This window comes from Marmota flaviventris, chromosome 11, assembly GCF_047511675.1.
Source record: "Marmota flaviventris isolate mMarFla1 chromosome 11, mMarFla1.hap1, whole genome shotgun sequence".
Lineage (NCBI taxonomy): Eukaryota > Metazoa > Chordata > Mammalia > Rodentia > Sciuridae > Marmota > Marmota flaviventris.
The window spans coordinates 96,722,021-96,736,445 of record NC_092508.1 but is presented as its reverse complement, the minus strand read 5'-3'; the positions used below and the strand labels follow the sequence as shown (position 1 = coordinate 96,736,445).

Here is a 14,425-nt window from a genome sequence, read left to right as displayed (position 1 = left end):
TTCCATAGGCTCAGGTAACATTGTGTATCTTCTTAATAAAGTGTTTACTCAATCTTACATTTTACAACCAACTTATTTGCTTTCTTTTTGACTGAGAACTGGACCAAGATATGTTTAGCCATTGAGCCATACCTAACACCCCTCCCCCTTTTTTTGTTTTTTGGTTTTTGTTTGCTTGTTTGTTTTTTTTTTTTAAAGAGAGGGGGGAGGGGAGAGAGAGAGAGAGAAAGAGGATTTTAATATTTATTTTTTTGTTTTTCAGCGGACACAACATCTTTATTTTTTTTTGTATGTGGTGCTGAGGATTGAACCCAGGCCGCACGCATGCCAGGCGAGCGCGCTACCCCTTGAGGCACATCCCCAGCCCTGCTTGTTTGTTTTTGAGACAGAGTCCTGATAAGTTGCTTAGGGCCTGGCTAAGTAGCTGAGGCTAGCTTTGAACTTGTGGTTCTCTTGCCTCAGCCTCCTGAGTTGCTGGAAATACAGGCATGTATTATTTGTTATTTGTTTTCTTATTGTTCAAAAGAGTTTTTTCCTTTGCTTCTTTCCTGTATTTTAAACCAAGGGACACTCTACCACTGATCTACATCCCCACCCCTTTTTATTTTGAGTCTGTCTCAGTAAACTGTCAAACTGTCCTTGAACTTGTGAACTCCTACCTCAGCATTTCTGAGTAGCTAGCTGGATTTACAGTTATGTGCCATAGCACCTGACTTTTGCGGGGTGGGGGTGGAGGGAGTGTGCCAGGAATTGAACTCAGGGCACTCAACTACCAAGCCACATCCCCAGCCCTATTTTGTATTTTATTTAGAGACAGGGTCTCACTGAGTTGCTAAGTGCCTCACCATTACTGAGCCTGGCTTTGAACTCAGGATCCTCCTGACTCAGCCTCCTGAGCCTCTGGGATTACAGTCATGTGCCACCAAGCCCAGCTGCACCTGACTTTTTTTGTGTGTGGTGCTGGGGACTGAACCCAGGGCCCTGTGCATGTGAAACAAGCATTCTATCAACTGAGCTATATCCCCAGCCCTGCACCTGACTATTTTGAAGCATTCCTTACATATAATAGCAATTCACTTTTAAGTTCATGTCTAGGTACATGTATATTTTGATAATTATACAGTATCATGGAACAACCACAATAAAGATACAGAACAGAAGCCAAGGGTGCTGACACACACCTGTAATCTTAACTCTTGGGAAGCCAAACAGGAGCATCACAAGGTTTGATACCAGCCTCAGCAATGTGGCAAGACACTGTCTCAAAAAATAAAAAGGACAGGAAGGGCAGCAGAATAGAATAGACATTATGATTGCTGTATGTATATAGGTGACTCTATGACCAGTGTGATTCTGCAATCTGTACAATCAGAAAAATGAGAAATTATACCCCAATGATTCAAATGTATGAATTGCCAAGATCATTGTAATGTCATGTGTAGCTAATAAAAATAAATAAATAAATAAAAATAAAAAGGGCTGGGGTATAACTCAACAGAAAAGTATCCCTATTATCCATCTCCTACCACTTATTCCTAAACTCTAACAACCACTAACCTGTTCCCTACCATCAAGTTTGCTTTTATCAAATATCATACAAATAAAACCACACATACTGCATCCTTTTGTTTTGTTTTTTGGGCACTGGGGATTGAACTCAGAGATATTCAACCATTAAGCCACACCCCCAGCCCTATTTTGTATTTTATTTAGAGACAGGGAATTGTTAAGTTTTTTAGCATCTCACTTTTGCTAAGGCTGGCACTGAACTCGCGATTTTCCTGCCTCAGCCTCCCGAGCCGCTGGGATTACAGGCATGCACCACCAAGCCCAGCATACTGTAGCCTTTTGAGATTAGCATTTTTCATTTAGCATAATGTTGTTAATAATAATTCCTTTCTTGCCAGATGGTTGGCACATACCTGTAATCCCAGCAGCTCAGGAGGCTGAGGAAGAGAATAGCAAGTACTACATCAGCTTTAGCAAGTTAGCCCAACTTAGTGAGATCCTGTTTTAAAATTTTAAAAAAAAAAAAGCTGGGGCTAAAGATCAGTGGTAAAACATGTCTGGGTTCAATCTCCAGTAGCCCTGCCCCCAATATCCCTTCTTTTATTGCTGAATTCTGTGGAGCTATCACAGTTTATTATTTATTTACCAGGGACATTTAGAATATTTGCACTGTCTTGCAATTTCAACAAAATTACTATAAACATTAGTGTATAGATTTTGGTGTGTGCTGCCCATGGTGATGCACACCTATAATCCCAGCAACATGGGAGTTTGAGGCAGGACTGTCAAGTACAAGGCTAGCCTCAGCAACTTAGTGAGGTACTGTCTCAAATTTTTTTTAAAAAACTGGGGTGGGGCTGGGGTTGTGGCTCAGTGGTAGAGCACTTGCCTCGCATGTATGAAGCCCTGAGTTCGATACCCAGTACCACATAAAATAAATACATCAAATACAGGTTGTCCATCTACAACTAAAAATATATTTTAAAAAAAACGAACTGGGGTGCAGCTCAGTGGGAAAGCACCCCTGCGTTCAATCTCCAGTCAAAAATAAATTAATTGGGCTGGGGCTGTAGCTTGCTTAGCATGTGTGAGGCACTGGATTCAATTCTCAGCACCATATAAAATAAATAAAATAAAGGCATGTGTTCATCTACAACTAAAAAACAAATTTTAAAAAAATTAACTAGATAATTAATTAATTAAATTATTGAATAAAATAAAGGTATTGTGTCCAACTACAATTGAAAAATAAATATTTTTAAAACAAAATACATACATGCACAGAGATTAATTTTGGTGTAAATGTATTGGGTACATCTCTTAGTAATGTTTGGGGTAAATCTCTCAGGGAAAAATCTAAGATTCAAACTGTTAGGTCATATAAATTCCATGTTTAATCTTATGGAAATCTGCCAAGCTGGAATTGAAAATTCCAGTTACCTAATAACTGGTATTGTCAGTTCTGGGGAGGCGAGCATTGTTTGTTTCTTGGCCTTTCTAATAGGCAAGTAATGATCTCATTATGGTTTCATTTTGTATTTCCCTGATGACTTAAGAAAGTCACACATTCTTTTGCAACTTTTCTTGTGTTTATTTGCTTTCTGGATTTGTTTTTGGCAAAAATCTTCTGCAAATTTCTAACTGAGTTGCTTTCTTTGTACCAGGAATGGAACCCCCATGGGTAGTCAACCACTGAGCCATACCCTCAGTCCTTTTTTGTACTTTAGAGACAGGGTCTTGCTGTGTTGCTTAGGGCCTCAATAATTTGCTGAGGCCGAGTTTGAACTTGAGATCCTCCTGCCGCTGCCTCCTGAGCCACTGAGATTACAGGCAGGAGCCACTGAGCCTGGCCTGTTATTTTCTTATCGTTGAGTTTTTAATTTCTATCTGTAATCTGTCCTTTGTCAGGTATGTGATTTCCAAATATTTTCTCTCAGTCTGTCACTTCTTTCATTCTCTTCTTGGTATCTTTTCTTCCCCCACTTATGTACGAGAGATTGAACACAGGGGTGCTTAACCACTGAGCCACATCCCCAATTTCTTTCTTTATTTTTCATTGTGAAACAGGGTCTCACTAAACTGCTGAGACTGGCCTGGAACTTGCCATCCTCCTGCCTCAAGTCTCTCGAGTGGCTGGGTTTACAGGCCTATACTACCATGCCCAGTTTCTTCTTGGTATCTTTTAAAGAGCAGAGAGTTTTTTTTATTTGGTTTGGTTTGTTGTTGTTGTTTTGTTTTGTTTGCATGCTGGAGATAGAAGCCAGGGCTTTATGTATGCTAAGCAAGCATTCCATGCCAACCCTGAAGAGCAGATATTTTTAATCTTGATGAACTCCAATGTATCAATTTGTTATTTTGTGCTTTTAATTATCTCTTTAAAAAAAAAAAATCTTCAGCCAGTGGAACATGCCTGTAATCCCAGGGGCTCAGGAGGCTGAGGCAGGAGGATTTTGTGTTCAAAGACAGACTCAGCAACTTAGCAAGGTCCTAAGCAACTCAGAGAGACCCTGTCTCTAAATAAAACATAAAAAGGGCTGGGGATGAGGCTCAGTGGTTTAGCATCCCTGGGTTCAATCCCAGGTACCATTTTAAAAAACAAACAAACAAACCTTTATTGAAGTCAAAGCTAAAAAGATATTTTCCAAGTTCAAAGCCAGCCTCAGCAATTTAGCAAGGCCCTAAGCAACTTAGTGATACCCTGTATCAAAAATTTAAAGAAATAAGAAATAAAAAGGCTGGTACGTGTTTCAGTGGTAAAGCACCCCTCGATTCAACCCTGGTACCACAAAAAAAGAAAAAACAGTGTCTCAGCGATCTTAATTTTCCTCACATATTACATCATTTTTACAAACAACTTATACAATTATTTAGGCTTTCTCTTATTTCTTTCATCAATGTTTTAAATCCTTTGTACATTCTGTCAGATGTATACCTAAAGTTTTCCGTTTTGTAGCACTAGGAATCAAATCTAGGACATCATACATATATGCAAGCACTCTACCACTGAGCTATATCTGCAGTTCTGTTTTTTTTTTTTTTTTCTTACTTCTAGATCCACTGTTCATTGACAGTACACAGAGATGGAATTAATTTTTTTTTAATAATACCAGGTTGCATATGAGATGATGTTAATACCTAAAGATTTGGCCACAAATGCCACATTAGCCAGAAATGTTTTATTTCGAGAGAATATTACTTCAAGATTCTTTTTCTGGTTTTTGTTTTGGTAGTGGGGACTGAATCCAGGGGTGCTTAGTAACTACATCACACCCCCCAATCCTTTTTATTTTTTAAGACAGGGCCTAAGTTGCTTAGGGCCTCAATAAATTGCTGAGGCTGGCCTCGAACTTGTGATCCTCCTGCCTCAGCCTCCCTAATCACTGGGATTACAGGTATGCAACACCATGCCCAGCTGCACTTAATTCTTACATATTGTCCATATTCACTACAACTTGCTAAACTCACATATTAATTCTAGAAGCTTTCTTATAGATTTCTTGCAATTTTTCTACAAAGACAATTATATCATATGTAAACAGGGACAATTTTATTTCTTTTTTGTTTTGTTTTGTTTTTATATTGTTCCAAGTCTTAGGGAAGAAAGTATCTAGTTTTTCACTATTTAGTATGGTAATAGCTATCAAATTTTTTTAAGTGCTCTTTTCAGGCCAAAAAAATATATATATCTTTTATTGCTAGTTCCTATGAATTTTTATCATAGGCCAGATATGGTGGCACATGCCTATTATCCCAGCTACTTAGGAAGCTGCTGGTGTGGCCAGCAGTTCCAGTATAAGCCACTTAAGCCATTACTGGGTGGCTGCCAGATCAAATGAAAGTCACCTTTCTGTAATTCTCTGTTAGGATCACTTGAGCACAGGATTTAGAGGCCACCTGGGCAACACAGAAAGACATCATCTCAAGGAACACCAATAAGTATAAAGCAGATAACAGATTTCCATTCTAAAAGGTTTTCTAAGCATTAGAAATATCATGGAAGGGCAGGTATGGCAGCACACTCTTGTAATACAGCTCAGGAGGATTGGGAGTTCAAACTAGCCTCAGCAATTTAGCAAAGCCCTAAGCAACTTAGTGAGAACCTATCTCTAAATAAAATATAAAAGGGGATGAGGCTATGTGTGGCTCAGTGGTTAAGTGCCCCTGTTCAATTCCTGGGTACAAAAAAAAAAAAGGTAATTTTAATCATGTAATTGATCAAAATATCTAACTTGCAATAACCACTGCTGTTTTATTTAATAATGCATTGTTGCTTAAATGCTTAAACGTTTGGGTGTAAAGACTGGATCTACTCAACAGGGAGCCACAGTACTTAAACTAATGAATCAATGTTACAACACCTTTGAGGTGGCCAAATGTAAACTAAATGCTTTAATTAAAGTTGTGCAATTTTGGATAACACAGCATCAGTATTTCAGTAAATCTGGATTGCCCTACAAGCCCTTGCACTATAACTGCTTGCCACTTGAGTGTATTTTAGTGCCAGCAAGTAAACATGAGTTTATTGACTTAAAAGACAAAGTTATCAAGGAAAATAAAGAAAAGAAAAAATATATTGTGCCACCACTAGCTAACTGTATCTGCAATGGTGAATTATATGTATATTTGTACAGCTTAAGGAAATTTCCATATTGTACAAATCTTTGCAATGTTTTAAACAGCTTCCTAAATATTCCACAAATTAGATTTAACATATTTAATGTTCTCTTGTTAAACACTTGAATTGTTTTCAACCATATCCTACTAAAATATCAAATAGAACTATGTACATAAAGCTTTTTCTGAAAAACCATGTTTCCATCATAAATAAGAGGAACTGCTAAAGTCAAAGAATCTGCTCTATTGTTATCAGGTTAAAACATATACATATATTATCTCTTCTTTTGCTTTTTAGTTTTCTTGATTTACCAAGAAGACTGAATGTTTATTATTTTCCATTTTTTTAATCATTTTATTCCTATCACTACATGCACTGTCGAGTTCTCATGTTCGTGTATGAGTGTGTGGGGGGGGGGGGGATGGGGATGGGGGGGCGAGGGAGGGAGAGAGGGATAGAGATTGCACCCACATAGAAAGTGCACCCAGAGCCTCACACATGCTAAGCATGAGCTCCATGTTTTACCACTTAGTATAACCCTGCCCTCTTTTGTACACTGGTTTGGTGAACCAATCTGAAATAAGGTCTTTGTCATTTGTCTCTTATCTGATTAGGCTCAAAGTAGGTCTGGATTTTGAATTTTAAAAGCACACTTCTTATACTCCTGGAATTCACAAGCAAAAATGGTTAGACCTACAAGTGTTATTGCATGCAGATACAGGTTTTTTTTAAGCACTCTATAATATTCCTTCAATGAATATAACATTATTTATATTTTATTGTGTCTGAAGGACTTTGGAATGATTCTCATTCACAATGATGAAAATAATACTGCTAAAAATTCTTTATTTTTTATTGCTATTACGAGTCTTGAATTTTAGTTACGCTGTTGTAGAGAATAATTAAAGATATAAGTTGTACATCTTTGATTCCAAAAGAGGTTGAGCACCTTTCCATGTTTATTGGTCCATCTGTATACATTATGAAGCATCTGTTTAATTCTCATGTTTAAAAAAAAAAAAAAGTTTTTTTAATTTTAATATTTATTTTTAGTTTTTCGGCGGACACAACATCTTTGTTTGTATGTGGTGCCGAGGGTCGAACCCGGGCCGCACGCATGCGAGGCAAGCGCTCTACCGCTTGAGCCACATCCTCAGCCCCCCCAAAAAAAAAAGTTTAGAGCTGGGATTGTGGCTCAGAGGTAGAGTGCAAGGCGATCCTCAGAATCACATAAAAATAAATAAATAAAGGTATTGTGTCCAACTACAATTAAAAAATAAACAAATAAATATTTTTAAAAAGTTTAACAGTAAAATTACTTATTGTTTCTCTATGATCAAGTGACAGTGGATCCTAAGTATTCACAGATTCTAAATTCACAGATTTTTTTACTTGCTAGTAAAATTGAACTGTCACTCTAAGATCAACACAGTGTTTTTGAGCGGTCACTCTGCCACACAAAGCACACGTTCACAAATATCTACTAAAGCAGTGAAAACTTTGAGCTGCTCAGAGCCTAAGTCAGTGGTCAACCAAGACAACATTTCCCCTTCTTGTTTCAGGTCTTTTTTCTGTAAACAAGTATCCTTTTTGCAGTCTAATGTGTATCTTTTTTTTCTTGGTGATTTTGCTTTTTAAAATGCCCCTCCCAGCTACTGCTAAAATACTGTCTAGTATTACCAAGAGCAACAAGGCTGTGATGTGCTTTATGGAGAAAATATATGTGTTAGATAAGCTTGGTTCAGGCATGAGTTAAAGTGCTGTTAAGCATGAGTTCGATATTAATGGATCAATAACATACAGTAAATAAGGTATCTTTAAACACAAGCACACACAAACAATGTCGTATTTTTTAAATATTTTTTAGTTGTCAATGGACCTTTATTTTATTTATTGATACGCGGCGCTGAGAATCAAACCCAGTGCCTCACACATGCTAGGCAAGCGCTCTGCCACTGAGCCACAGTCCCAGCCCAACAAGGTTATATATTCTTGTTACCAGAAGCTTGCAGCAATCTAACCCTCTATTTTCCCTAAGAGGGAAACATTTGCTAATGCAGTGTTCACATTAAGAAAGCATGGGGACGCTGGGACCTGTAATCCCAGCAGCTCAGGAGGCTGAGACAGGAGGATCTTGTCTCTGCCTCAGCAACTGCGAGGAGCTAAGCAACTCAGAAAGACCCTGTCTCTAAATAAAATACAAAATAGGGTTGGGATATGGCTCAGTGGTTGAGTGCCCTTTAGCTCAAGGCCAAGAAAGAAAAAGAAAGAAAGAAGGGAAGGAGAGTGAGAGGGGGAGAAGAAGGGAAAGAAAAAGAAAGCATGGTGGCACTGTGTGGTCCCAGCTACTGGGGAGGCAGGGCAGTACTCCAAGGACACGGTAGGCAGCATGATGAAACCCTTTCTACAAAAAAACTGTTCATGGTGACCTTATAGAATTTAGTGCTATGAATAACAAGAATTAACTGGATTTGACAGTACTTCCTATCCACAAGTAAAAATAATAGAATTGGATAGATCTTCAAGAATTTTCTCTTTTAAAACTCCTTCATAAAGGTACTGTATCCAACTACAGCTAAAAAATAAATATTAAAAAAAAATTCCTTCAGCAGAAGAACCCCTTCATCAAGTCTTATCCTACAATTAAGTTCAAGATAGAGAACATGGCTGGACCACTCTTTACTACTTACTACTCCTGACTCCTCCACAGAACCCCAAGCAACAAAAGAAGTGGACACAGCCTAACATCACTGGAGTACAAAGAAATGCAAACGAGGGAATCTAAGGCTTTACTTAAAGCTCAAAGCTCTGGTTCTCTGCCACACTGAAGAAAATTTTTGACAACTCTGGTTCTTTGTTTCCTCAATCTCTAAAATGAGGGAACAGGATCGGGACCTTTAATATAGCTTAATATTTAAAATTTGTAGAGCACAAGTACAAAATGGTAATGACTTAAAATCTTTTATTTGACATTCAAGAAATTTTTGCTAAATGGCAAAAATTTATATACCATGTTACAACTGGCTGTGATTTCCAGAAGTACCTTAACCTATGTATAAACTTACCAAAAACCATCCAAAGACTGAGCAGAGATCCAGAGACAACCTAAAAACTTCTGTTATGCAAAAAGGTCTTTGAGTTCTGTTCATGAGCATAAGCAACCACTGGAGACTGATAAATAAATTACTTCAGTATTTCTATATCATAAATCACTATGTATTTTGATTTTACATAATCATTAAAAATGCTTATAAATTTTTAAACAATGGTAAGTGAAAAAAATCAGATTGTAAAATAACTATTTACAAATTAGTGCTGGGGTTGTGGCTCAGTGGCAGAGCACTTGCCTGGCACATGTGAGGGACTGGGTTCAATTCTCAGCACCACATAAAAAAATAAAGATATTGTATCCATCTACAGCTAAAAATATTTTTAAAGAAACAAACAAAAATTAGAAACTCTTTTCTCTCTGTATCCTGGTATCATGACCAGCGCTACTTTCCTTCACCACATTCTTCAGCCATGATGTCCTACCTGATTCAGGCCCTGAGGAAGGAGTTGACCGTCTATGGACTAAAACCTCTGAAACTGGGAAGGACAGTACCAGACCTAGAACCTGGGCCTCATGTATGCTAGGCAAGTGCTCTACTACTGAGCTACATTCCTGGTCCTCTTTAAAACAGGGCACAGCCTGGAACTGTGATTCTTCTGTCTCAGCCTCCTGAGTGTCTGGTATTACAGGATATATGAATTTTTCTTCATTTTTTAATCTAAGGAACTTAGAAATAGAATATGCAAACATGTATCTTATTCTACATTCTCATGAATATTTATCATTTGTACACAAATGAAGAATTCCATTTTCATATAGTATACCAAATAAATTATTGTTTTCTTTTTCTTTTTTTTCTTTTTCTTTTTTGGTATTAGAGATTGAACCCAGGGATGCATTACCACTGAGGCACATTCTCCACCCTTTTTTTTTATATTTGGTTAGATACCAGGTCTTGCTGAGTTGCTTAGGGTCTCACTAAATTGTTGAGGCTGGCTTTGAACTTGCGATCCTCAGTCTCCCAAGATTACAGACATATGCCACCATGCCCAGCATGGTGGGCATATCTTATCATCGAAAATAAATAAAAAGAAATGTGTACTTGTCTGCATAAGTCAAAAAACTAAAAGGAATATAGTGAAAAATTAAGAGTGGAGAATTATGGCAAAATCTTTCTGCTCTCTTTTTTCCCCAAGTTGTCGCAATAAATATGGATTGTTTTTATAGTGAGTTAGGATATAGTATTTTTCTGGGTTGTTTCATTTTGTATTTTTTTCTTGTGTGATACCAGGGATTGATTCTAGGGACTCAGGCATCCTAGGCAAGTGTCCTACCACTCAGCTACATTCCCCAGCCCTTTTTCATTTAATTTTATTTTATCTTGATACAGTGCCTCGCTAAATTGCACAGGCTGGTCTCAATTTTCAATGCTCCAGCCTCTGCCTCCCAAAAAATTGGTATTATAGCTGTACACCACTGCATCCCATTGTTCATCTGTTTTTAAAAATGCTTTTCCAGCTGGGCATGGTGGCACACACCTATAATCCCAGTGGCTCAGGAAGCTAAGGCAGGAGGATCACAAATTCGAAGGCTAGCCTCAGCAACTTAATGAGGCCCTAAGCAACTAGCAAGACCCAGTATCAAAACAAAGAAAAAGGCCTGGGGATGTGGCTCAGTGATTTAGCACCCCTGGGTTCAACCCCCAATGCCAAATAAATAAATAGAAATTTTTCAGGAGGAGGGGTGTAGTAACTCAATTGTAAAGCACTTGACTGACATGCATGAGGCCCTGGGTTGGATACCTAGCATTGCAAAACAAAACCCAAAAAATTTCTAAAACTAACCTTGTCACATATCCCTACTACCCTTTGTTGGTACAGTCTTATAACAAAATTCCGAATTATTTTTGTAAATTAAGGCTTATTTATAAGCAGTTTTACAAAATATGTCTTTGTAAAACTGCTTATAAATAAGCCTTAATTACAGGATGTAAAATCCTAGCAAAGCAGTATCACACTGGTAAAAACTATGACTTTTGTCAAAACTATAAAATCCCTATCAGCAGAAACTGAATGTTTTGAATCTATATTTCCCCACGCCTCGCACAGATCCTAGCATACATTAAAATTTTTACAAGCGTGTTTTAAAATATATGCTAACAGAAATCATCCTTGGAATACTGAAAAATTGCTGCAAGAAGGCTCATCCAATTAATGTTAAGATTATAGGGCAGCTGGGCACAGTGGTGCATGCCTGTACATCTATAGGCTGAGGCAGGAAGATCCCAAGTTTAAAAGCAGCCTCAGCAACTTAGTGAGGCCCAAAGCAACTCAGTAAGACACTGTCTCTAAACAAAATACAAAAAAAGGGCTGGGGATGTGGCTCAGTGGCTAAAGGTCCCTAGGTTCAATCCCCCATACCAAAAAAATAAAAAATAAGTGGGCAAAAGTTTAAGAACACAGTTCCCAAGTAACTCCCCCACAATACCTATTAATACTTATTAATTTAATTACAAAGAAAAGAACAGTAATTATATGGTGGAGAGTCCAACAGACACAATATTTGCTGACAGAATAGCAATAATGTTTGTGCTTCTACATGACAAGGAATAAGCTAAGGTTTTTAACCAAATCAATAAGAGTATTTCAGGATAATCTAATTAAAATACAGAGTATGTGTGAGATATAGTTCATACTCTTGAACAAACATAACAGAGACAATTAGTGAAACAAACAGTCCATCAAGAGGTGTGACATGCAGGGGCCTGAGTCATGCTCAGCATGCATGAGGCACTGGGTAGATAAATAAGAACAAATAAATAAAGGTATTGTGCCCATCTACAACTAAAAAAATATTTTAAAAAAGGAGATGTGGCATGGGGCTGAGTGTGTAGTTCAGTGGGACCACACACTCCTGGGTTTGACTCCCACCACCTCAAAAAAAAAAAAAAAAGTAAGAACAAGAGCAAGAGAGGAGCTGTAATCCCAGTGGCTCCAAGAGGCTGAGACAGAGTTCAAAGCCAGCCTCAGCAAAAGAGAGGTGCTAAACAACTCAGTCAGACTCTGTGTCTCTAAAGAAAACATAAAATAGGGCTGGAGGTGTGACTCAGTTGTTGAGTGCCCCTGAATTCAATCCCCAGTACCCAGAGAGAGAGAGAGAGAGGGAGGGAGGGAGGGGGAGAGAGGCAGGCCTGAGCACACCTACAGACCCAACTACTCAGGGAGATTGAAACAGAAAGAACACTTGAACCCACAAGTACAAGACCAGCCTAGGCAAAACACAGCCAATGCCATCTCAAGAAACAAAACAAAACAAAAAAAAAAACATGACTTGCCAGGCACAGTGGCACACGCCTGTAATCCTGGAGACTAGGGAGGCTGAGGGAGAAGGATAGCAAGTTCAAAGTCAGCCTCAGCAAAAGGGAGGCGCTAAGCAACTCAGAGAGACCCTGTCTCTAAATAAAATACAAACCAGGGCTGGGGATGTGGCTCAGTGGTCGAAGTATCCCTGACTTCAAGCTCCAGTATCCAAAAATTAAAAAAAAAAAAAAGACTTATGTTTTACCACTGTTGGATAAAAAGAGCAAACGACAGTTTCAACTAGTCCCAAGTCAGGTCTAAGAAGCACTAAGACTTATTTGCAATACTTCTCCAATGGGCAAGTCTAAAAAAATGCAAGACAAGAAAAGCAATAGTGATTCATTTATTTAAATATTATCCAATACCCAGAATTTGGATGGATAGGCTTAAATGATAAACTAAACAGAAAACAGAATGGTCTGCTTCTGCTTCTGAATCCAGATACATCAGCAAAATGAAAATTATAACTATGAAACTAAGAAGTGCAGGAGATCTTTTATTTAAAGAAAGGGGAGGAAGCTAGGGCAGTGTAGCTCAATGGTAGAGCATGTACATACAGACACAAAGTGCTGGGTTCAATCTCTAGCTCAAAAAACATAAAAAGAAAAACAAAACCTTCAAAGTTCTTTTAAGAATCTGTTCTCAGAAGAGATGTAAAGACAAGATCTATTATCTAACTTACATAAAAATAAAGGGTCTCTTAAAAACAAAAGTGGAATTGGTGAATTATTTATAGCAAACTTGCAGTTTAGAATGGATTAAATAAAGTGGGGCGGAGCAGGAGTCTCTGCAGTTCTTCTCAAACTAGTGTACCTCAAACTAATGCACTTAAGAATCACCTGAGAGGTAGTTAAAGCTATGATTCCTGGGCCTCATCTCTAAAGACTTTATTTAGCAGATCTTAAGGAAGACCTGAAAAGATACATTCCTAAGATATTCTAAAGGTGATACTAATATCCGTGGAGTATATGTTCAGTAGCATCACTTGAGTCACAGTCCTAGAACTAGTGGAAAACTAAGTACAGAATTAAAAAGCCTTTGAATTGAGCTGGTCCCAATGGTATACAAGGTAATCCCAGCTATTAGAAAGGCTAATGCCAGACTGGGCAATATCACAAGACCTTCTCTCAAAATAAAAAGGGGCTGGGGAGCCAGGCACAGTGACACACACTTGTAACACCAGGGATTGGGAGGCTGATGATTACCAAATCAAGATCGGTTTCAGCAACCTGGCAAGACCCTGTCTCAAAAACTTAAAAAAAAAAAAAAAAAAATTGTCTGGGGATATAACTAAGTTCCCCTCTGTTCAATCCCCAGTACTCCACCACTTCCGACACCCGAGAAAGGCAAAAATAAACAAAATAAATAAAACCCAACATATCATCAATACCTACCAAATAATTGATAGCTCAAGACAGGATTATCAAATGATTCAAAGAGTTACTCCTCAATTTGCTAATCTGAAAAGGAAACAGTGGTGAAAGCTGTTACCACCATACCTAATTTAAGAGTCATCAATAGTGGAAAAACTTGACATTGTATACTTCCTGATATGAAACACTACAAAATAACTTCACATCATTTATCATATATTCCTTATTTATTTAATTATTTTTTGCTGTCAGGAACTAAACCAAGGGACTCACACATGCTAAGCTACACCACTAGTCCCCGGGTATGATATATTCTTGTCAAAAATGTTTTTATTGATTCAAAGTCCCAACCAGCCCCTAAATTGTTCTTTTATCTTTTTTTTTTTTTCCTATAAATGTCTCCCAACTTCAATTTATAGGGAAAACAGAAGACAAAAGAACAGGGGGTTGGGGTTGTGGCTCGGTGGTAGAGCACTTGCCTAGCACGCGTGAGGCACTGGGTTTGATCCTCAGCACC

General features: G+C 38.0%; 1 protein-coding gene across 4 annotated transcripts in view; it reads right to left on the bottom strand.

The window, feature by feature from the left end:
• Wdr33 (WD repeat domain 33) overlaps positions 1-14,425 on the bottom strand; it is a 107,209-nt gene that overhangs the window by 75,743 nt on the left and 17,041 nt on the right. The window contains exon 2 of one of the 4 annotated variants that reach the window (XM_071619253.1): positions 13,930-13,995. The exons of the other annotated variants lie outside the window; for them this stretch is intronic. The gene's annotated coding sequence lies outside the window, so the exon portion shown is untranslated. The remainder of the gene's footprint in view (positions 1-13,929; positions 13,996-14,425) is intronic. 4 annotated transcript variants of the gene reach the window in all.